General features: G+C 41.5%; 1 protein-coding gene across 24 annotated transcripts in view; it reads right to left on the reverse strand.

The window, feature by feature from the left end:
- The window catches only part of CELF2 (CUGBP Elav-like family member 2), a 713,224-nt gene that overhangs the window by 249,717 nt on the left and 437,770 nt on the right, over window positions 1–25,737 (reverse strand). Inside the window, exon 2 of one of the 24 annotated variants that reach the window (XM_073328797.1) lies at window positions 542–647. The exons of the other annotated variants lie outside the window; for them this stretch is intronic. The gene's annotated coding sequence lies outside the window, so the exon portion shown is untranslated. The remainder of the gene's footprint in view (window positions 1–541; window positions 648–25,737) is intronic. 24 annotated transcript variants of the gene reach the window in all.

The following is a 25,737-nucleotide window of genomic DNA, read 5'->3' on the forward strand; positions in this document are numbered from 1 at the left end:
GCTGCCTTATGGATTGATTTTATTTTTTCAGCACTGTTGCTTGTATTTTCACTGCTATGCAGATGATACCATGGTTTGCTTGGCTCGGCTGCTTCCTAATCACCACAGTACAGATTCAGTTGTGGCTGATTGCCTCTGAAGACATTCAGTTGCAAAGGTCATGTAATTTCATTAAATTATATCCTAGTTAAAAAGGCAGAAGTTTTTATCTTTTGAAGGGGGAGCTTTGCCAGTGAAAATTCTGATTTTTTTCTTCTGCCTCTTATATTTTGTCTTTCACACAGATCTCATAGATCTTCTCATTCTTGGGCCTGCTTCACCTCTGTATTATACTAGTATTACTCTGGTGTGACTTCATTGCGTTTAGATTGTAAGCTCCTTGGGGCATGGGCTGTCTCTTGCAATTGCACCTAGGGCAATGTGGCCCTGATCTTATGGAGGCATTTTAAGTGGAACTGTAATACAAACAACAACAATTTCACTGACAACTGGAGTAACACAATAGTGAATCAGGCTCCTTGTGTTTTTCATCTTCACTTACCTACCTTCGCCTGATCACGTCCTCTGCCTAGACCACATTGAACAACTGTATTTAACTTCTTGTAATGCTCTCCCCAACTCTCTTCACTGCTTGATCTGTTTTAAATCTTTAAGAGACATAATTTTTTATTAGCCTTTACTTAAATTTCAGTTTAGTAGTCTTCACCTTTCCCCTCTTCATACCTTTATAAAATTCCTTAACTTTAGGTCAGTGCTTGTAGCTTATTAACATTTTCTGATATTCACCCATTTGACTTCTCACATTTAGAAACACTCCATTTTACTTTTTATCAGGTCAGATTTTTTTAAAGTGCTGGATGGGCCTCAGAAAGCTCACAGGTTTGGTTCAGATAAACACACAGATGTTTCGATGCTTGTTTGAACCTCTTGGGTAAGTAAATACGGGCCAGAGATTGGAAGATTTTCAAAGCTTTCTTACTTTTGGTCAGGTCCAAAACACTAAGATACTAATTTCTCTCCTGTGTGTTGGACCCATGTCCTTCAGGATTGATAAAGGCCAGCAATAAGACAGTGGAAATTGTCAGTGTCTCTATGTCTGAGGGAAACGTGCAAGCATCTAATCAAGAGGTCAACACTTGATGTTGATTGGTAGCTTCACGGTGTCACATGACTATAAACTATGCTATCCCAGTCAGCCACTGCCTAGATTGAGTAACCTTGAGTAACCCTACTTTTTTTTTTTACTCAACTATGAGGGGGTGGGAGGGTGGGAGAGAGAGGAGGAGAGGATAGTATGAGGGCAGGAAGGGTTGTTAATTAATTATTAATAATAATACCAACCCATGATACAACGCTAAGTTTAACTCTTGTCTGTGAAGTGCTTTCTAATCTTCACAACAGTCCTGGGAGGTAGGTAATTGTAAGTATTATCTCTTCTTTACAGGTGGGGAGACTGAGATAGGGCAATTAAGACTTTCCCAAGGCTTCAAAGCAAATCTGAAACAAAACTAAGATTAGAACTCAGGAATGCCTGACTTCCAGTGAGGTTCTTGAGGTCCTTAGCCAATATAACCGTTCTAGGAGTTATAGGATAGGCTGAAGTGATTCACTGTAAAGATGGCTCTGTTTCAAAAGCCAAAAGGCACTTCCAGGATTTATGACAGGTCTTCCCCCTGTGTTTGCTTCTGATATAAAAATAAATTCCACCATTAAATATCTTATGCACAGGTGGTGCGGGGAAGCATTCAATAAGACATCGCAACAAAAAACTAAACAGATCAGAGTGGGAAGTTAATTACCCAAAGAAATGTCCTACAAATATATTCCCCTCCTCCATGTTCATAAGGAGTGAGATGTTACAAATAGAAGTAAAGATTTTTGGCAAAGAGTAAAATCAATACATACATGCATAATTCAAACCAAATTAATAAGCATTAGCAGTCAAACTATAACAGAACTTATTTGAGTAAAACAAAACAAATAACCCAACAACCTCGAAACAATATCTGCTTGGAAATCCCCAAAGACAAACCAGCACATAAGACAATAAAATACTACTACCATTTGAAAAAAAAAATGACAGCTACCTGTCACATTCACACAGTGGAGGAACAGCAGACTTTATTTTGGGACTATATTTAAACAGTCTAAATTGGGATACCACTTGTTCATTATAGTTTCCAATTGTACTGTCGGCTACTGCCATGTTACCAACACATGATTTAATCATGAGTTTCATGATTTTGGGTGTATTTCTTAAAAGCTCCAGCTGCTAGAATCAATAGATTGCAAGATAATCTCAGCATTGGTTTTTTTTTTTTTTGAAGTAAGATTTAACACTCATGATGGCAGAGAAAAGTTTGAAAACATGAAGCACTGAAGTCACAGAACCCGGAAGGCAAAGAAGGAGAACTTAAAAACAATCTTCTGGGGTTTAAACCAATGTAATGATTTTTTTGTGTGGCCTGACTCATAACTGTTAAACTCTGAAGGCTGGCAATACATTCCAGTCTTGTAACTTTTTCTCTTTTACTGTGTAAAACTATGAGTGCTTTGCATGGAATGAATTCAAGTGTATTTGCTTGCTCTTTGCAATCTTCACCTCATACTGAAATCAGTGCAAAGACTCCTTATTGACCTCAGTGGGAGCTGGATGAGGCTCTGTGTCTTGCACAAGGGAAGGGGAGGTGGTTAGGTCCTTCCCAGTCTCTTGCTCCTTTCCACTCTAGTGATTGGTTTACATGAAGGTATGCGCTTGAGGCTAGCTTCACAAGGGAAAGGGCTAGAAACTTACTTGTTTTTCCCCTAGAGAAAGCTGAGGGTCCAGCTCAACAGACATTTTTTACTTTAAATCTCTAAAGACAGAGCACGTTGCACAGCTGTACAATTTCTGCAGCATAACCTGGAGATTGTAAAATACGACCAGTTGAGTCATAATGGGCAGTACTAGAGTCATTTAGCAGAACCATGTGCAGAAAAGGCACCTAGGTCAGGAAGTACTGAGTATCTGACTAATGCTGAAAGAAAGGGAGATAACTAAGACTTCAGGGAAGGAATCACAAAAACAGTTGTCTGCGGGGAGGAAACCAGGAAATTACAGACCCGTTTGTCTTAATTTTAGTGTTAAGGAAAATCCTAGATGCTCCAATTAAGTCAGCCAATTACCCTACTTGCGTGCTTAAAGTGACACATATGCTGAAGATATTTAGTGATGCGGGGCCAGAGGCCAGCATGTTCTTAACTCAGATTAGCAAACTTGGGGTAAAATAGCAATGAACTTGGCTTTCAACTCACATTAGACCAGCTCAAATTCAATCCCAGGCTCCCCTAATAGACTCAAGCTGCTAACCTGAGTTGCTGTGTCTTCACTGCTATTTTAATCTGAGTTTGCTAACCCAAGTTAAGAACATACTTCGCCCCCCCGCCCCCCCCGTGAAGACACACCTTTAAGGTAAGTCTACATTGCAGCAGGAGAAATAATTTCCAGCTCCGGTAGAGGCACAGGCACCAGCTTTGTTCAAGCGAGTGTACTAAAAATAGCAGTGTCTGAAACCCTAAGTACTTGGGCGGTTGGCCTATCTCGCTGTCCACACAGCTGCAGCTACCCTGCTATTTTGACTACCATCGGCATGTCTACCCGAGCTGGATGTTGTACCTCCAGCTCCAGTGTAGACGTAGTCTTAGTACGAAGATGATCTAGCACTTCCAGAGAAACGAGCACTCATAATAACTATGTGACTGCTTCACAAAAAGTAAAAAAAAAAATCACGTTGAACACATCTGGTGGAATTGTTTGTGAGAACACAGAAAGCAGACAAGCAAAATAAGCGAAACAATCTATTTGGATTTCCAAAAAGGCAATTAAACATAGTTCTGCACAGTACCCTGATACTTCAGATAAGGGCTGAGAGGGGGGAAAACGTCCAGAGGAAAGCACTAAAGATTATCACAAGGCTAAAAAGTTAGCTCATGTGGAAAACTGGGACTGATCTCACTGCAGAAGAGACAGTTTAGAGGGGAAATTGTGAAAAGCTTCAAGGTGCTCAAGGGGATAGTGAAGGCTGACACAGACCAACTCTTAGAACAAGTGAGAAATTCATGGATTCGTGAACCCAATCAGAAAACAGTAGGTGGTATGGGAATGCAAGAGAAACTTTTTCTACGCAATGATGAACTTACCAAATGTCAGACCAAGGACAGCCAAAGAACGTTTAACTCTGCTTAAGAAGGGGCTTGAGATGAAAAACTGCTGATTATCTGACTGGTCCATAGAGTTGATTGAAGTCTCTTGGATTTCTAAGCTCTCTCTAATTATGCTCCTCTAGTAAGGCATCAGTTCCCACTTAAGGTTTTAAAAGTTGTATCCCTTTGTAAATATGAAATCTGAAAAAAAGTCTTTGATGTGGCTTTTTAAGATGGTATTTAATTTTTTTAAGCTCCCTTGAATGATTTTGTGAAGGGCACAGATATTAATGCATTTTCCATTGCATGATAATGGTGGTTCATCAGAACACATGACAAATTAGTCTCAGCACAATGATCAATGGTAGTAACAGCAAAAGAGCCACAAAAATTCTTCTCTGGAGAAAAAATATCAAACCAAACCAACCAAAAACCCAACACAACCTAAATTGATTGAAATCCTGTTAGAAATGAATGAATTAGTAATAATTCTTATTCCTAGTTCAGGGTCTTTAAAAGCAAAGCTTGTGTGGAGAGCACTCGTGTGTACAGAAGCTTCCAGTTTTCAGCTGAAGATATTTGAGGTAGAATACGAAAGGGGGGAGAGGGAGAGGAAAAATATATTAACTTCTACTCTTCTGAAGCAGTACTCTCAGCTGCCTGTGCTGTCTACCATGAGCCTGCAGGTGAAATGGATAACAGTGTTGCCAACTGTCCCTTCTTTTTTTCACAAATCTTACAATATTTGGTGTTTTTCTTAGAGCCCCAGCTCCTGGACTGAAGCAATTATATGAGAATCTCAGTTTTCATTTTAAAAATAAGTTTGTAGACCTCATAGAGAAGGTTGGAAACATGATCTTAATGCATCCTAAAGGCTCAGAAATCAGAAGCCAAATATAAAAATAATACATTTTGTGTTCTTTGTATCTCATGACTTTTGAGACCTGACAAGATTTTTGAAGGCTCGAGCTGCCATTACTGCTAATAGTGCCTGATTACTCGTGGTAAAAATTAAATCAGACTACATTCAAACACTGAAAACATTGAGAAATTGTTGAGTTTTTGAATTTTCAAAAACTGGCCCAATTCCATAAAAGCTATTACCAGCATGTGTGTGTGTGTACACAAAATGAGAATTTTTGAGTGATAATGGGTTCATATTTATTCAAAACGTCTTTTTAAAGCATAAAATATCCATTTGAAAAATTTAATTCAGACCAAAAAGGGGGGCAGGGGGAAGACTTCCTGTGAAAAGATCTGAAATTATTGATTTTCAAGGTTTTGATGCAAAAGTAACCATTGGGCAGATGTTCTGGAAAAAGTGAGTTTTCTGGGCCACAAAAACAATAAAAATTGTACTGAAAAACATTCTTGTCACTTGCACAGAGCGCTGCTGATTGCTCTTTCTGTCTGAGCTGCACAAACAGCATAGAAACCGCAAGCAAGCTGTTGTAAAGACTCAGGCTGCATTGTACTCAGCTTCCACTCTGCTAATGGTACTTCCTGTATAAAGGTCAGAACTCTGCAGGCCGAGTGCAGGAGCCCAACTTAACATCATTCATCAATGTAATGCAAACCCTCTTTTCTTGACTGAAAACGCTGGCAGTTATTCCTTCACGCACCTATCTTATGCCTCTGAAACTAGGATCTCCTCTTCTCTGGTTATTTTGTTTCTTGGTATGTATAGCAGTAACAATTTCCTGTGCTGCAGACAACTGGATCAATTATTATATAAAACACCCACCCAGAGGGAGCTAGAATCATTAGAGGGCAACGCTGTCCCACCTTCTCCTTACACCTCTCTCACTCCCACCCATTACATTACCGCATTGCCAACTTTTGCAGAGATAAGGTTGAAAATGTGAAGCAAGTGTAACCTAAAGGGTCAGAAATGAGAAAGGAAATAAAAAGAACCCAACTATTATTTTGTTTAAAAATAGTTTCATGATTTTTAACCCAATTTCATGATTTTTGAATGCTTGGAATAGGCCATCCTGACTGTAGAGTAAAGGGGTATGGATAAAGATCTGGGTGAGGATTTGCCTTAAAAGCTTTGGACTTATTTCTTTGGGGTAGGTACTCTGGCCTTAATTGAAAACACTTTAATGTGACCTGATTTTCAGAGAGAGGGGGCACAGCGTTTTCTCAAAACCAGGACCTTTCAAAAGAATGTCATAAAAAAAAATACAGACACCCTGAATCATTAGTCACTTTGAAGAATTTAGACCTTATGTCTGTCTATAAACACACTGCTTGTGCTGTATGAATAATAAATAGTGTGATAAAACTGGACTAGGTCACTATCAGGATGAGGCTTTAAGAGGATTACTTGTTCTGTCAGTGGTCTTGAGGCTTCAGCAGAACTAGCTGATCTACAATGAAAAGACAGTACTTAGAATCATAGAATATCAGGGTTGGAAGAGACCTCAGGAGGTCATCTAGTCCAACCCCCTGCTCAAAGCAGGACCAATCCTCAACTAAATCATCCCAGCTAGGGCTTTGTCAAGCCTGACCTTAAAAACCACAAAGGAAGGAGATTCCACCACCTCCCTAGGTAACCCATTCCAGTGCTTCACCACCCTCCTAGTGAAGAAGTTTTTCCTAATATCCAACCTAAACTTCCCCCACTGCAACTTGAGACCATTACTCCTTGTTCTGTCATCTTACTATCCTATAGGCACGTTTGCTGCATCACTGTAGTGAACTGCGGTTATGTTCTTCACTGTTAACGAAGTTTTGACGGGAGGCCTTTCTACTGCCTAACATCAGCGCTGGCTCAGAACCTCAAAGGTATGTAGATGCCTAACTGCCACTGATTTCAGGATCTGGACCTCTTTCTCTCATTTGTATTGTTAGCAGCAGCAAATTTTAAAATGTAGGTATTCTAGCGCAGTCTGATGGTTTTATACATTAAAGCTAATACCATGGTGTGACAGGGTGGAGTAGGCCCAGAGGTCTCCTTCTGGAGGCCTCAGGGTCCTGCCACACCTTGTCCCAGGAAGGAGCAGAAGAGAAGTCCTCCAAGGGCCTAGAGTGGTTGTGGGGAAGCAGGCAATGAGAGATGCTGCAGGGAGCAGCCAATCAGGGCTCAGCAGGGCCATAAAAAGGAGCTGTAGAACAGAGCAGCAGTCAGTCACTGCCTGGAGATGGAGAAGAGAGGACTGTGTTCCTGGCTGGCTGAAAAAACAGGAGGACCACAGACAGCTCAATGCTGGCAGGGACTGGGATAGTGAGAGAGCTGCTGGCTGGCTGGCTGATGGGACTGAGGCCGGGGAGGGCTGCAAGAAGGTAGAATCTCCAGGAAGGAAGCCCTGAGAGTATGGCCCCATACCAGGGCTGGGACTACTTAAAGACTGAGCCCAGGGAGAGCTAGAGAGACACTAACTAAGGGTTACTACTGAGATAGACCCCTGGTGGACTGTATACACCAGAAGGGGTTTGTTCTGTTTCACATACATACATACAGTGCTTGTGACTCGGTCGGGTCACCTGAGAAACCACTGACAGGTCACCATAAACTAAAGAGCACAGACACGCCCAACTTGAAAGGAGCGCTCGCAAGAGGTGAGTGCCGCCCCATCATCCATGGGTTTCAGGAAATGCCAGATTCAAACACCGTACTTACCCTGGAGGTAGGGGGAAGTTTGACCCAAGCAATATATGAAATACATTACATCATTCAGTTGAACTGAAGAGACGGGAGCAAAAATGTAATGGGAGAAAACAAACACACACACATATATGAAGCATTTCTTTGCTAACGAACACAAAACTGTAGCCAGCCACCTAAAGCCAGTCATTTCCACGCTCATCTCACTGTACAAAAGAATCACACAATTTGCCTTCTCTAAGAGCCACAATGTCATTGAGCCCATCCCTATGCCTGGAACAGTGTGATAGTTGAGTAACTCAGCATACATCTATTTAGGAGTTGTACTGAGTACAAGTTAAGTTTAGATGCCTACTCCCCAGGACACTAGAAAGATGACACAATCCCTGAAATTTATAATTCTGTCAAATAACAAAATCTCATGCTTTTAAAAAGAGACCATCTGTACAGTGTTTCTTAAGAAAATGCAAGGAAACTAACAAGTAGTATTTCCTCCCTGCCAACAATAATGGTAATAGGTTACACCCAGAATCCTACTGAACAGTTTACATAATTCACAGCTTCTCTGGTTACATATTTTTGTAAAATACCACAGCCAGCTGGGATAGTTACCTCACTTCATTGTCCTATTGCTACCGCTCAGTCTGAAACGTCCTGCCATTAGTTTAAAATCTAGAGTGCACTTACTCCAATACAGTCATTTAACATTTACATCACACACAGGTGCACACAAAATGTTTCCTATCACTGAATGAGAAAAAACGCACCCAAACTACGGACTGATGTGTAAACAGACGCTGCTCTCCGTTAGGTATTAAGTTTTATTTTTAGAGACCCTTGGAGGTGAAACCAGTATGGGTAGGTATTCTTAAATTCTACCTCAGATGTTTTAATAGTGCAGTTTTACAGCCGAGGGGATCTTAACAATCACAATGTGCTGTCAAATAAGAGACCTAATTAGTTCCAGAAGTTAATATTGCCACATTGTAAAATAAAATATATGGAACTGGAGATTTGTCTGGTAGGCATATATATTGCAAACATGAGAATCAAGCAGACTCAAAATGCAAAGCTATCCAAAATAACTAGATGCGCTGTGTTCTTTATTTCTGATCCTAAATGCCATCACCATTTATTTTGACACCAGTCCACCACTGAGACAATTAGGGCTAAAGACAATAAAAAAATTTTCAGAAGAGTATTGACTTTAATAGATCTATTTGCAATAAAATGAATTTTAATCTACTGTTCTGCTACGGGCTCCATAATACAAAATACAGACAAATCAATTGCTCATTGACAAAAAATTGCAAACGTTCAAATGCCAGCCATGAGGATAATCTGCATCTATACACCTCCACCCTTGTCATTTGACATTCACAGAGGAATTCATTCAGACTCTGAGTAATACACAAATGTTTTGCAAAGCTCTGAGCACTCTTGTGATGCTTGGTAAATAATAATGCGCCCTATATAGGTTATAGGGAGAAGCAACAATCATAAATAATAATGCTTTACATTTATTACTTCTATCACACCGAAGAGGTTTTAGTTGCTTTACCTGACTATAGTAACATGCATCCTGAAATCTGAGGAGTTTACAAATTAAATAGGCACTGCAGAATCAAAGCAATAGGAGGAAAAGATGCACAACACAAGATGTAGTTAGCTCTTATATAGGACTTTTCATCTAGCATTCTCAAAGCACAATGCAAATATAAGTAGAATAGTCTCCATTTTACAGATAGAGAAAATGAGGTCAACTAAGGTAACAGAGAAAGTCAATGGCATATCCACTGGAAAAAGCAGCCTCCCACATGCAACACAGAGTATTATTAAAGGGAGAATAACTTTTCTAGACAGCATGGAGACAAACATTTATAGTCTACACAAAAAATTATAATATATTTAAATGTATTTAATTATGGGAGCAGGCTGCCAAAAATAGCATGCAGGTAATACAATGGGAGTTTATTACCCTTCACCCTTCATCCTTTGAGTATAAATCCCTAACAAGGAAGTTACACAAATACACAAAAGGAATAACAGAAGTTATCTCAGAAGAGGTCAGTTAAAAAGGGGATCAAAATGGAAACAAAAAAAGGAGAGGTACTCTGCTCAAGCTCTGTCCCTGATTGAATGCTGCTTCTAAATCCAATCAGCAGAGCAAAGTTAATTTTGACACTTAAATAGTTATCATCAGCCTTCAAAGTATGCCCTTCTCAGATCTAACCTTTCAGTCTGGCCATCTGCAGAGCCAGTAAAGCAGCACATCTGTTTACATTCAGAAACTTCTTCACAACCGTAAGAGCTAGAAAATAAAACTTAAAATTCTAGAGAAATTGATAGAGCGACCAAAAACTGCTGGGACAGTGGTCTGCTATTTCCTGGCTCAAACTTACTCCACTATTCTTTTTCAAAAGAACTTCGCAAATTTTTATTGTGCCACGGTTAGCATGTGGATGCTTCGAGATTTAGGCTACGTGTATACAGCTTTTAGCGACAGGTGTGCAGTGTCGCCGCGGTTTGTCGGCAAGAGAGCTCTCCCGCCGACAAAAAACTTCCACCCCCGAACAAGCGGCATTAGCTTTGTCGGCAGGAGAGCACTCCTGACGACAAAGCGCTGTCACACTGGTGCTTGTCGTTGGCAAAACTTGTGTCTTTCGGGGGGTGTGTGTGTGTTTTGTGTTGTTTTTTTTTAACACCTCTGAACGACAAAAGTTTTGTGTCTTTCACTGCCAGCGTACACAAAGCCTTAGAAAGAGAGGGGATGCTAAGCAGCTACTGTAACAGGATATATGTGGCTTTTGGACATCAGTTATTTATCTATGAAGCCGTCTACCAATTTTCATTTACTGTATTCTTTGTATGTTACTGAGAAGAGTACAACTGTTGTAAACACTTACATTGTCTTATATTATTGTGTATATTACGAGTTTGACACATTTCCTCTGAGGAGGAGAAACACTGCCTATATGCTCTCTAGTGGACAAACAGGATTTTTACAAGGTCCCTCTTCTCCCCTCCTTTTTAAATTTGATCAAATATGATCTGAAAGGCTTTTATTCTGCCAGAATCCCAGTCCAAGGTTCTGTGTTTCTCTGGCAACAATGACATTGCTAACTGAAGCAGGGCAGGGAGCAGTTCACACTGCTTATGCAGTTTTAGGTGTTAGCCATGTCAGTGCTACAAAAACATAAACAAAAGCTCTGGAGTGGACCTTGGCAGGAGATAAAGGAAAAAAAAGACTTCTCAATATTTTGATTTAAACTAATTTATTTGCAATTTTTAGGTGTACACGTGCTATTAAATTCTGTTATTAGTTTGAAAAGGAGTACTTGTGGCACCTTAGAGTGCCACAAGTACTCCTTTTCTTTTTACAGATACAGACTAACATGGCTGCTACTCTGAAACCTGTTATTAGTTTGGTAACCATTATTTGTTTAAAGGAATACCACCCAGTTTAGTGGCCATATTTGTAGGTCCCTCTGCAGAATTTCTCCCTAAGTGTTTGCAAGCCTGTTCAAATAGGAATTTTCTAACAAAAACAGCTTTTGAAGCTTCAGAAATTGGCCATCTCGTAGGACTTCTCATGACATACAAATGTTAAGTTCGTGAAGGTGCTTAGATACTAGAGCTGTTCAGGAATTTTCCAACAAAACGTTTTGCCTCAGAAAATACCAATTTGTGGAAACAAACTGTTTGCAGGAAAGGATTGGTTTTGACAAATCTCACGATTGGAAAAAAATGAAAAGTGCAGAACTATGAAAATATCCCATTTTTACATTTTTCAAAATGAAAAAAGGTTTCATTTTTCCGTTCAAAATTATGTTTGTTTCAAAATTTGGTTTAACAGATTCTAAAAAAAAGTAACAAATAAAAAAGGGCAAAATAGAAACTACACATTTCAAAATTATCAAAACAATTTGTTTTCTCTTTTGGACAATCAGTTGACAACATTTTTTGAGATTTCCACTTTTCATCCCTGTGATGAATCGGGGATATATCTGTACAACTTCTGAATTCTGATTGATATTGTGAAGTTTTATTATGAAAAATTGCTGTGTTATGAATGCCTATATGTATGTAGATGCACCAGTGCTGACAGGTCCTCTAGTTACAGATGTACACGAGATAGGGATTATGGAAAATACTTAAGGTTAATGACTTTCCTTAGACCTCACAAAGGTTATGCTAAAAAGTAGCTGCATCCTTAGAAAACCTGGTTTAGATGATTCCTCTGAAGGGAGGGGACAAGATAGGAGCAGTGGAAATTTAGCAAGAACAGAATAAAAAGAGACCAGGTGACTAGCAGCTGTTTAAACAATGAGCCAACCAGGAGGAGAGCAAAACAGAAGACACGGGGCAGCAGACAGCAAGATTACAAAAACTGGGTTAAAAGAAAAGGAGGACTTGTGGCAAATTTGTTAGTCTCTAAGGTGCCACAAGTCCTCCTTTTCTTTTTGTGGATAGAGACTAACACGGCTGCTACTCTAAAAACTGGGTTATGAGCATTTTTCTCTAGTCTATGAGGGATAGACTACTCACCACAAACACCATGCCTACCTGCCTGCCTTTGTGGACATGGATGGTGAGGAAACTTAGACAGGGACACGTGTTTAGTATTTATTGTTTTATATGATCTGTACTCTCCTGTGCTTTACATGATTAAGAATAAAAGAGCATAAATGTGTTTGACTCTGGGCAAAGCATTTCTCTGTATTTTAACTGCTTCACAACTTCTGCATGTCCTGGAGAGAGTTAATCTATGAATCAGAAGCATCACACTTTTGGGATGGAGCTCTGGGAGAGGGGTGCATTTAAGTAACTGGGATATTTTGGTAATTAGCACTGGTCTGGGGCCGAGGGCAGCTGGGTTGAGGAACCCCATTTCCAAGAAGGGGTAACAGACAGAGTCAGTGCCCAGGAAATCTGCCATAGAGGCCACAGGAGGAACTAGTGCTGCAGCCTTCAGAGGCTCCAGAAGCTTAACACACCCCAGGGGTTCCAGAGCACAAAGGTTTGGATTCCCCTTACAGGACTGGATGCTCACTAGGGTCTGTGCAGTCGCGACTGGAGATGGGAAATAAATTTGAAATCTTAAACTCTTGCAGCAGAAGAACCCAGCTCTATTAGATCTGACAGAGATAGGCACACTATAAATGACTGGATGGATAACCTTTATTTTTACCTTTAGAAAATCTTTGGTAAGGGACAAATAAACTATTTTAAAAGGCATATTGCTGAGGCAGAGTGGGAATTCTAGCTCTGCCATTATCCATGCTGTACCTTTTTGTGGATAAACTGAGACTTTCAGTCTCAAGGGTTGTCACCTTTCGCCAGCATTAAATTAACTCTTAAAAAAAAAAAGACAGACAAGAAGAAAGAATTTAGTTCTCTGTTCCTTTTTCATACAGGAATCACACAATCAAGTTGTGACACATTACCCTCTCAGCTGCAAGTGCAGAGACTGAAGGAGCCCATTCTCCTTTAAATTATGTGCATGCATCACCTTTATCTCTGTCTTAGGTATTTACCCTAGGCTCTTAGCACCTGGGTTGGTAGTATATTCTCAAGCGCCACATTCCCGAGAGTAACAGGAGTTACATGGCTGCTTGCAATGCGGGTTTTCTTAGAATTGGTATTATATAGGTCAATCATACTGTGGTTATGTGTACACAGCAGCAGGGATGTGTAATTCCCAGCTAAGGTAGGCATAGATGCACTATGTCTGCTTGAACTAGCATGCTAAATCTAAAGAGCAGAGTGGCCGCAGTGATGCCCTGGGATGTCTGAGCAAGATCCTAGGTACATACTCAGGAAGCTGCCGTGGCCATATTGTTATTTTCAGCACGCTCGTTTGATAAGAGCTAGTGCCTATACATCTACCCAAGCTGTGAATTATACCTCCCAGCTGCAGTGTAGATATACCCTGTAAATTACTTTACGGTAAGGCTACTAATGCCCTCTTTGTGTAAGCTTATTGGATAGAACTTTCTCTTTAACCTACTACTTTTAGGAAATCAACCAAGTTTGATCGCTTGAGAACAGGGCTCTGTTCATCTGTAAGCATTCCCCCCGCCCCGCACTATAGAGCACATAATTAATTGTCAATCATGTCAACCTACTGTAGTTTTAAATGATTTATTTTTATTGGGCACTGATGGTCTCCGTCAGCAGAGGAAGAGAGATGCTTTTCAAACCTGCCTATTGTAAGAAATTTGCATTCACACATACAATACATGGCAAACCTTGAAAAAATCTCAGTCCATTTGGGACAGTTTTCTAGAACCGGTCAACTAAAGATGCCTGCGTGAGGCCCAGATGAGAGGCAGGAGACAGATCGACACACTCCCTCACCAACACCTCTTCTCTTTGTCTCTTCTTTCCCTCTGCCTGTTTCCCTCTTGACTTTGATAACCTTAATTTTTTTTTCTAAGTGCCATAAGAATCCATACTGTGATTAATACATAGGAATCCAAGCTCTGCATAAATATCTTGGCCTTTTCTCATGTATAATATGTTTGTACTTGTGCTATATGTTGGCACCTAAAATTTGTTTGGTTTATTATAAGAAAAAAAAGAGTGAAGGAATTTAATAAATGCAAACTCTGCTTACTGGGAGTGGTGCTTTGTCCCCCTCTAGTGGTGGTGAGGCCAGCTAGAGATTGATGAGCCTACTACAGCCTTGTCTAAAGAGAGATATGCCTTTTAGCTCATGCAGTAGCATCTCATGCATTTAGCTACAGAGATCTCAGGTTTGATCCCCACTGCCAACAGCCCTGTGTGGGTTGGTGTTGCATATAAATTAAGTAAGTAAATTTGCACTCAACGAAAAGTGCTCTCAGGTCACCCTAAAATCTCTTCTTTTCTAATAATAAACAAACCCAATTCCCTTCATCTCTCCTCATGTAATTTAGAAGATTCTTGACATGTGGGAGAGCCTCTGCTGTACCCTCTCAGGCAATATCTTTGCCATGCTGTACAGAATGAGTCACAGTCCCCTCTCGGTTATATTGGCATAAGCCTCAAGTGACATCTTTGATGTCAACTGAATTGAAGGGAGAGTAGTTACTTCCGGTTTACACCAGTGTAACAGAGCTGAACGTGGCAGAGCATTGCTCAGTGTCTGTTAAGTGCTGGAATCACCTGCTTTGTATTCTGTGTTTTTACTAACACTGCCTATGATCTGTTTCTTCTCTTCCCATCCCTCCCAACTGCAGCTGTGAAGGAGTGCTAGAAACAAGGATCCTGCAATGAGGCCTTCCCCCCAAAACAAAGCTCAGGCTCCTTCCCCTTTACCTTTTATTACTTCTGTGTATTGGGATTCCACAGAACATTCTGTTCAGTGCCACCTGATCCGAGTGCAATAGGTAAGGCAGCAATGAAGCACCTGTGCACAGTATGAATCAGCATTTTCCTCCACAAAAACAGGGCATTCTGGGAGAGCTGGGGGCAGTTACATAAGGCTGCAGCAGCCTGAGAGGTTGGTGTCAGTGGAAAGCAGCGCAGAGAAAGCTTGTCATGCGGCATGGATGGTCCTGGGAGAGTACTCAGCAGGCAATCCTTCAGACTGAAACGCACGGGTTACTTTGAACCGTAACTCGGGTTTCTTATTTTTGTACCATAGAGGTCACATTATTGCTGGTCCTGCATGATGCACTAGAGATGTAGAGGACACACGAGATTCCTTTCCCCACCATAACGCACTGCACAAGAAGCAACCGTTACTGCTAGCAATGGGAGGTACACAGGGGGGTGAGGTCTAGTACTGACAACCCCGATGAGGTATGTCTGGGTTGATCGGGGTGGGTCATATCCTTGACTTCTGTGCACACTGGTAAACACTAGGGAAAAGCAGGCTACACCTTGCCTACAGGCGCCATATTACTACTTAATGCCTTCAATTTTATCCACAGTCATTATGACGAACTCCAAAAGGGGTGCAGAAAGTTCTGCTCCTTACTTAGTACTCTGAGCTATAATTTGACCCTCTAGGCACCTTTGTGTTTGACTGTATCTATATATATGGTTTAATTTAAAATATTATAGATATAAAGTATTTTAAATTAAACCAGAAAGCTATCCCAGACTGGGTGTTTGTGTTCCACTCTCATGCTACATGGTGACTTTCCCTTAATAACCCCGGAAGTAATCCTGAATCTGCCTGTTGTTGTTCTCCATCTTTGGTGCTTATTTTTCTGATTGTCTCTCAGACCTGTACTGGATTCAGAATTTACTAGCTAAATGTGTGGCCTGCACATTTGTACATTAATGGAAGTCTTTTTCAAGAAGGTATTACCTGGGATCAGCAATAAAAAAGAAAGAACAAATGAAACTTTAAGCAAATAGATTTCTATTTTTTCAAAGTGACCAGAAACTCTGAAAGGAGACTGCCATTTTCTCATCTACCATTATCTTCCCCCGAGTATCATGCCCTCCCTTGCTCCTCCCCACCCAACACTTAAAATCCCCTCACTGACTCATCATTGTCCTCTCTATCAAGTTCTTTGTCCTTACCTTCAGCCCCAGCTTATATAAGAATGGCCGTACTGGGTCAAACCAAAATCCATCTAGCCCGGTATCCTGTCTTCCTACAGTGGCCCAGAGGGAATGAACAGAACAGGTAATCATCAAGTGATCCATCCCCTGTCGCCCATTCCTAGCTTCTGGCAAACAGAGGCTAGGGACACCATCCCGGTCAATCCTGGCTAATAGCCATTGATGGACCTATCCTCCATGAACTTATCTTGTTCTCTTTTGAACCCTGTTATAGTCTTGGCCTTCACAACATCCTCCAGCAAGGAGTTCCACAGGTTGGGACTGTGCGTTGTGTGAAAAAAATACTTCCTTTTGTTTGTTTTAAACCTCCAGCCTTGTCTCTTCTGCTGTTCCCTCCCCTTCACATCCTTTTGTTTCAGACTTTCATTTATTAGACACAACAAATCCTGCCTCTTGGCAGGAGGTTATACTAGATGACCCTTGCAGTTGGTCCCTTCTAACCCTGTGATTCCCAACTCTGTGCAATCTTTCACACTGCTCCATATGCATGGAATACCCTAACCAAACTTGGCTTAATTCAAATCCCTCCAGAAAACACACTTCTGCTGTATCACTTTCAAGAGAGGAGTCTCATAAAGTGTGTGTGTGTGTGTGTGTGTGTGTGTGAGAGAGAGAGAGAGAGAGAGATTCACACACACACATTCTAACTAATGGAACTATTAATAAACAGCAAAAGGATTTATCCAGAACTTTTTTTTGGCAGGAAAATCTACCTACCAATATCTCATATGAACTGAGCATAGATTTCTGAATAAACAGACACGAATTAGCATACAGCACATAACCTACGTTGCCTGTTGAATGTGCAGAGATGCATGTAGCACTCATTTTATACTTTAGCTCTTTGTTCCAAGAATAATCATGTTAAACTTGTCTGCATTTGAATGTGTTTGTTGTCATCTACTGGCTCAATCACTTAAATTATACAAATCCTTTTTTATTCTTGTTGCATTGTTCCTTGTCATTAACTCTGCCTGCAATTTTAGTATCATTTGCAGTACAAACTGAGATGGAGAGCTTGTTTTCAGCATAGTCATACATTCTGCAGTGTTTGTTTTATTCTTATTATTTTTTTAATATTACATACCCAGGGCTCAATCATAAAAGTGCTGATCACCAAAGCATTTAAGCTTAACTCTGCTCTTAACTGTTAATGTGCTTAACTCTGAGCTAAATGGGATTCACATCCTTAACTCTGAAATCCGTGGGACTCATGTCATTAAAGATAAAGCACGTTTAAATGCTTTGCTGGATCGAGGCCAGAATCCATGGCATCTTGAAGACTGACCACAAAACATCTTAAAACTGATCTTGGGTATTGCTACTTCTAATTCCTGTTAAACCTGAAGTTTCTATCAAAGGTTAACTTATATCTTGTTCTTGAGCCAGCACCTAATTTGAACTCCTAATCTATGACCCTTTATCTTATTCATTACTCTCTGAATATGGAATTTTGATATCTCCTTTTCAAAAAAAGTGAGTTACTATAATCACTGGTTCCCAGGAAACACAAGAATAAAATTAACTCCCCCCAAAATAATGGGGAAATACTGAATGCCATTAAAAACCCAACAATCTAAGAAATGCAAAGCAACACATATAAGTTATGATACTATGTTGTTAAAATGTATACAGACAGCAGCCTGGTAAAATATATAATTAGCTCAGGTACAAAATCTATTAATTTTACTAATGAACCCTACAGCTACAATTTTACTAATGATGATTATAATAGAAAACTAAAGACAATTCACTCAACTACTGGGCGGAAAACCCCCCAACTCTCCCAGATGAGTAAGCGAGCAGAATTTTGCAAGGCTGGTATACTGTAGAGCATTTTAAATGGGCATGAATATTACATTACAAACTACAGGGTTTGCAAAAAGACCAGAGTCCAAATTAATTTGACGCTGCTGCATCAGATTTTAGCATGCTACGTTCTACATCACAACGCAATTAAAGGTATTCAGCCAATGAGATTTCTGCTGGCTGAACATGGACTGGTTGAACATTCTCAACCTTATAACTTGGAATGGAGAGGATGCCTCATGCTGTGGAACTAATAACTGTGTTTATATCGTTCCATTTTAAAATGGCTGGACTGCTCCATTTGGAAGTTACATGGAAGGAAAACATATTCTTAAATGGCAATAAAATACATTTTATTTCAAGTTGCTTCATATTTCAGTGCTTTATAATACATTTTTATGGTGCCTTGAGGATCACATTTTTTGTATTATTTCTATCATTCAGAGTTTGTCCGGGACATTTGGCTTCACTCTGCACTCCTATAGCCTGGAGTCAGAACATTTCATGGTGGACCACACTATACTGCAAAGAGAGGTGTCCTCATGGCCCTGTATACATTATAACATATTTAAAGAATGAGATAATTTTCTGTGGTGTGGAAAGCTTGGAAGAAACCACACAGTCACCATACAGTGAAGAACAATGGAAAGCAGAGTCCACAAACTCATTACATTATAAATCCGCAGATCCCAAGGCCATAAGGGATCACTGTGATCATCTAGTCCAGGGGTTTTCAAAGTGACCCCCTCAGGGGGTCACAAAGTTATTACATGGGGGGGGTCGCGAGCTGTCAGCCTCCACCCCAAACCCCACTTTGCCGCCTGGATTTATAACGGTGTTAAATATATAAAAATGTGCTTTTAATGTATAAGGGGGGGGGGTGGCACTCAGAGGCTTGCTGTGTGAAAGGGGTCACCAGAACAAAAGTCTCAGAACCCCTGATCTAGTTTGACCTCGTTTATGACACGGACCATAGAACTTCCCCAAAATAATTCATAGAGCATATTTTTTTAGAAAAACAACTAGTCTCTATTTAAAATTCTCAATGATGGAAAATGCATCATGACCCTTGGTAAATTCCAATGGTTAATTACCCTCACTGTCAAAAATGTAGTCTTTATTTCTGGTCTGCATTTGTCTAGCCTCAACTTCCAGCCACTGGATCATATTATACCTTTCTCTGACAGATAGAAGAGCCCATTATTAAATATTTGTTCCCCATGTAGATACTTATAGACTGTAACCACGGCTTAACCTTCTCTTTGTTAAACTAAATAGATTGAGCTCTTTGAATCTATCATTCTAAGGCATTTTTTCTAAGCCTGTGGCTCTTCTCTGAACTCTTTCCAATTCATTAACATCCGTCTTGAATTGTGGGTATCAGAACTGGACACAGTATTCCATCAGTGAAAAATACAGAGGTAAAATCACATCTCTACTCCTACTCAAAATTCCTCAGTTTATGCATCCCGGGATTGCATTAGCTTTATAATGGGATGGTTCATGCAGTTGCCACCCCTCTTCATTATAAAATGTCTAGAATACAATATTCTGTTGTGTGAGTGGAGCCACCAGTTTAATGGCACCCAAACTGTTCACCTGTTCATAAAACACACAGCTGCTAGGGAATAAAAAAACAAACAGTGAATCAAATGCATGTGAATGCATAGGAATCTCTGGAGCTTCCGAGGACTCTGGACAGGACGTGCTAAAGAAGGGACATAATGAACTCCCTGCCCCCCCGAAACACCCATATGCCTTCTTGCCCTCTGCCCCCTTCTTACACAGATCAGCAACCTACCTGCCCTCTGACTCATTTCCCCCTTTCAAAGGGATCTGTCTTTTTATGCTCAGTTGTATGCATTGACAAGAGAGTTCAAGTGAGCAGAGATTCCAAAACAGAGGAAAGAATTTAGGACACTTAGGACTTGTCTACATTACCAGCAGGATGGACGGGCAACAATCGATCCGTGTGTGTGTGTGTCAATTTATCGTGTTTAGACACGACAAATTGACTGCCAAGCGCTCTCCCGTCAACTCCAGTACTCCACCGGAGCAAGAGGCGCAGGCGGAGTCGACGGGGGAGCATCAGCTGTCGACTCACAGCAGTGAAGACACCATGGTGAGTAGATCTAAGTACGTCGACGTCAGCTGGATTATTCACGTAGCTGAAGTTGCATAACTTAGATCGATCTCTTCTGCCCCCTTTCTCCCCCCGCAGTGTAGACCAGGCATAAGTGACCACCCTGTTAGTCAATAACTGTGCTGACCTATTGTGGCACGACCTTGGGTATGGAGTACTAGGCAGCTTCCTACTTACCCTATGCTTAAAGACATGCTTGGACATGGACACACACTAATAACAACAAACAGCTTCTCCCCTCCAGGCCATATGGGTCTGCAAGCTGTGGTGGGGCTCTGAGATGTTCAGGGTAGCTCAGAAATAAGAATTTTGCACTTAAAGGTGGAAATCACAAAATGAACCATTTGGCTGTCAGTTCAGGACTCTCTAAATTAATGAAGCATTTTAATTCCCAAATCAACATTAGCAAAGTTAATTTTGTGCAAGTGTGCTAGGTTCCAAAGCTATTACTATTGCAACTAACTTAAACCTCATCTACATTCCTTAGGGAGCAGGAGAAGAGAATAAACAGAGGTGAAACCAGCCAAAAAATGTGAAGAGGTAGATTTTTTTCGCTGTAGCTCCAGAATGTTTTGTATGCTTACATGGTAGACACTCAATATTGCTAGTGCTGGTCCGCAGATACCCTGTTTGTCGGTAATCCTATAATATGCCACCTTCTTTACACACCTTTTACTACCTACTTTCCACACTGATGTGGTTTGGTTTTGTAAAATTACACTTCCCAGAATTCTTATTTATTTATATTATTATAGGCCTTAGGGTCCCCTGGCTGGATCAGGGTCTAGTTGTGCTAGCTGCCGTGCAAAACACATAACAAAGAGATAATCCCTACCCAGAAAATCTTGTAATCTAATTGTAGGACAAAAAACAGGTGGATGCAACGAAGACGGGAGAGCGGAAGGAACGAATGAGACAACACTGGTTTGACTGCAAAGTCTTGCCTTGTAAGCATTTCAGTCACCATGTCCCACTGCTGTGTTTGTACAGTGCCAAGCACCGTAATGCCTCGAGGTACATACCATAATACAAAGGAACAAGAAGCTCTCTGCTACTGGAGAAGAGCAAAATTAGTGTTTCTCTCTGGGCAGCAGCAGGAACCGATTTGATTTAGGGCTAGCATATGTACTTACACACAACCTGATGCTAAAGGTGACTTTTACAGGAAGGTCAGACTTACAGACTAACAAGGGGAGCTGCTGGTTCTGGTCTGTCCACAACAGGAAACATTGAAGGCTAAAGAATAAGCCACCCTGAGTGCTTTGGTCAGATCTGTAACTGCAGATCATATAAAGAAGGGCAAGAGCAGATCTCACAACATTCACTGCAAGTAGGTGGGCATAATCTGAGATAAATACTTGTGGTTTTTTATAAGATCTGGAAAGGTGGAGTTTGCCCTTCTTGGGTGAACCTCCCCTGCTCTGCAAGGGGAAGACTATGTTCTTGATCACAGTACAGATTTGAATCTCCATCCACACATTCAGTGAGGGATGAAGAGCTGGTCAGACAAAGCGTGGGCCTGGGATGCTCTTTTGCTTTGTTTTTTTCCTATTGTTTTAAATGGGCTGGGCTGCAGGGAGTGGCTGATGAGGTGCCACTGGAGTTTAGCCTGGACTAGGGTTACCGTTTACTCACACTTAACTGAACACCCTTAGCCTTTCCCTCCTCTGAGGCCCTGCCCTGCCCCTTCTCACTCCATTGCCCCTCCCTTTGTCGCTTGCTTTTCCCACCCTCACTCACTCACTCATTTTCACCGGGCTGGGCCAGGGCTGCAGGAGGGGGTGAGGGCTCCGGGGTGGGGCAAGAAATTACGAGTTCAGGGTGTGGGAGGAGGCACGGGCTGAGGCAGTGGGTTGGGATATGGGATGGGGTGAGGGCTCTGGCTGGCAGTGCGGGTTCTGGTGTGGGGCTGGGGATGAGGGATTTGGGGTGCAGGAGCGTGCTCCGGGCTGGGACCGAGGGATTCGGAGGGTGGGAGGGGGATCAGGGCTGCGACAGGGGGTTAGGGCATGTGGGGGTGGGGGCTCTGGGGTGGGGCCAGGGATGAGGAGTTTGGGGTGCAGGAGAGTGCTCTGGGCTGGGATCGAGGGGTTTGGAGGGGGATAGGGGCTGGGGTAGGGGTGCGGGAAGGGGTCGGGGGGCGGACTCTGGGCGGCGCTTACCTCAGTCAGCTCCCGGAAGCAGCGACATGTCCCCATTCCGGCTCCTACATGGAGGCGTGGCCAGGCAGCTCTGCACGCTGCCATGTCCGCAGGTCCTGCCCTCGCAGCTCCCGTTGGCCATGGTTCCCAGCCAATGGGACCTGCAGAGCTGACAGCTGGCGCAGGCGCAGCATGTGGAGCCCCCTGGCTGCCCCTACGCACAGGAGCCAGAGAAGGGACATGCCGTTGCTTCCAGGAGCTGCGTGGAGCCACAGCAGGCAGAGAGCCTGCCTTAGCCCCGCTACACCACTGACCAGACTTTTAACGGCTCGGTCAGCAGTGTGGACTGGAGCCACCAGGGTCCCTTTTTGACTGGGCGTTCCGGTCGAAAACTGGACACCTGGCAACTGTAGCCTTGACAAGCACACCACTTAGAATTGGCCTATAGTAGGAAGTTGATTTGAGATGGGTTACTTATTATTTATTAATTTATCTAAAGACAAACCTGAAAAAGGAAGACAATTTTGGTCTCAAAGCTCTACAGTAGAGATGTCTTCTGGCAGGCTCTTCAGAAAGACAGGCTTAGTTCTCAGCAACTTCCTGACAGGTCTGACTCCACTTCCAAACCTGCAGGTTTTATCAACCCCACTTGGGACACCAGAGGTTTGAACTGGTAACCTTCTGAGCTAAAAGCATGAGCATCTACTGCCTGAGCAAAAAGACTAAGTCCTCCATCTACCAGCTGTAGCAGAAGTATGTGGGACAATCCTAAAGGGAGACAAAGACCTGCTCTCTCTGAGCATGGGTTACAAAAACCAATGTAAAAACCCACTGTAAGACCTGTGAATTTGTTGCAAAACAAGAATGATCTATTTAATAAACTCATTACTTTATGCACTTTCCTGCACCTTAATCACGCCTCTGTTTAGACTAAGCTCTTCAAGGCAGGGACTGTTTCATACTTCTGTGTGTGGGTGTACATGTATGTAGGGGTGTGTGTACACATACACACAGTGGATAGCACAATGGGGCCTTGTTAGCACTGAGGCTTCAGTGCTACCATAATATTAATTTTATTAATACTATACCTAGGTTTCATTTTTCATTATATTTCTGAGGTGTAACTGTATTTTTTAATTATTTTATATTTGTATGATCAGCATAGAAAAAAAGGTTTCAGAGTAACAGCCATGTTAGTCTGTATTCGCAAAAAGAAAAGGAGGACTTGTGGCACCTTAGAGACTTAACCAATTTATTTGGGCATGAGCTTTCGTGAGCTACAGCTCACTTCATCGGATGAAGTGAGCTGTAGCTCACGAAAGCTCATGCTCAAATAAATTGGTTAGTCTCTAAGGTGCCACAAGTACTCCTTTTCTTTTTATAGAAAAAAAGAGTTCAGATTTTGATACACTGTAGGTATTTACAAATACCATTCTTATCCACAGTGTAGATTATTGGTTAGAGCACAGGCAGAGAGCCCTTGGTTCTTTTCCTTTACTTTGCCTGTTACAGACTACGTGACCATGCACAAGTCAAACTCTCTCTGCTTTACTCTGCCTATTGACAAAATGGGGATGATAAGACTGACCTACTTTGCTGGGGCACTGAGACACAAATAGTTGCAAAGGGCATTGAGATCCTCAGACAGAAAGAGCTATATCCGTGAAAAGTACATTATTGTAGTTACTATTTGTATTAGAGAAAATGAATAGAAGTCAATCGAATGCATTTCTGTGCTTGGGAATAATGTGCCTGAAAATCAGGGCACTAATTTAGGTGCCTAATGTTAGGCATCCAAATTTGAAAATGTTGGTCTTTGTACATCATCTGTCCTATTTAAAGCTGAATATCTTGGCACACAGAAATACATAAAGCTGCTTTGCATCATTTCTTTGTTTGCCATCTTAAACTATATGCTGTTTGATTTAAAGACTGGATCTTCTTCCTTTGTGCTTAAGAAAGCACCCAGCATCTTAAGGCTACCACATCAAATCAACAACAAGAATCAGCAGCTTTCCCTTTATATTTCAGTGAATGTTGTTGTTTAAGAAAAGTTCTGGAACACCAGACTTGTATACAATGAAGTCCCACTAAGCAATATACCTGGACAAGAAGAATCTAAAGCTTCCCAACATTGCTCTGACACTGATCTAGATCACCTCTAAGGGTAAGGGTAGTTCATTTTTTCATGCTCTTTGATCCCTGGCCTTTATGATGAGACAAGAATGCTAGTTAGAGCCAATTATGTTGGTTTCAGAGTAACAGCCGTGTTAGTCTGTCTTTGCAAAAAGAAAAGGAGTACTTGTGGCACCTTAGAGACTAACCAATTTATTTGAGCATGAGCTTTCGTGAGCTACAGCTCACTTCATCGGATTCATACCGTGGAAACTGCAGTAGACATTATATACACACAGAGACCATGAAACAATACCCCCTCCCACCCCACTGTCCTGCTGGTAATAGCTTATCTAAAGTGATCATCAAGTTGGGCCATTTCCAGCACAAATCCAGGTTTTCTCACCCTCCGCCCTCCCCCCCCCCACAAACTCACTCTCCTGCTGGTAATAGCCCATCCAAAGTGACCTACCAGCAGGAGAGTGAGTTTGTGTGTGTGTGTGTGGGGGGGGGGCGGAGGGTGAGAAAACCTGGATTTGTGCTGGAAATGGCCCAACTTGATGATCACTTTAGATAAGCTATTACCAGCAGGACAGTGGGGTGGGAGGGGGTATTGTTTCATGGTCTCTGTGTGTATATAATGTCTACTGCAGTTTCCACGGTATGCATCCGATGAAGTGAGCTGTAGCTCACGAAAGCTCATGCTCAAATAAATTGGTTAGTCTCTAAGGTGCCACAAGTACTCCTTTTCTTTTTTCCAATTATGTTGGTGGTTTTTGTGACATGGAGACTTCCTTGCTATAAACTGGACTCGATCCACCAACTCATTTTATGCACTGAGCAGCTGTCAGAGGGTGAAAAAAGTCAGAGATTACCAATCAAATCTGGTATACCAGTGGTGAAAGATCCTGTATCTAAATACCATTCCTGCATGGAGGTATACAAAATGGTTTATTTTTAATTAAAACTTATTTTAAGTTATAGGAATACAAAAATAATAATAATAAAAAAACCCAACCAAACCCCACATCCTTCTCCCCTGCCTCTTTACCCTTTAAAGCAATAAAGCCAATAGAGTTTTGATTAAAACACAAAATAACTGCTTCCACCCTGCAATGAGGTCTGTTAAGTTTCAAGCACGAGAACATTTTTACTGCTATGTAATAAACCACTAC

The sequence above is a fragment of the Lepidochelys kempii genome, chromosome 1, assembly GCF_965140265.1.
Source record: "Lepidochelys kempii isolate rLepKem1 chromosome 1, rLepKem1.hap2, whole genome shotgun sequence".
Lineage (NCBI taxonomy): Eukaryota > Metazoa > Chordata > Testudines > Cheloniidae > Lepidochelys > Lepidochelys kempii.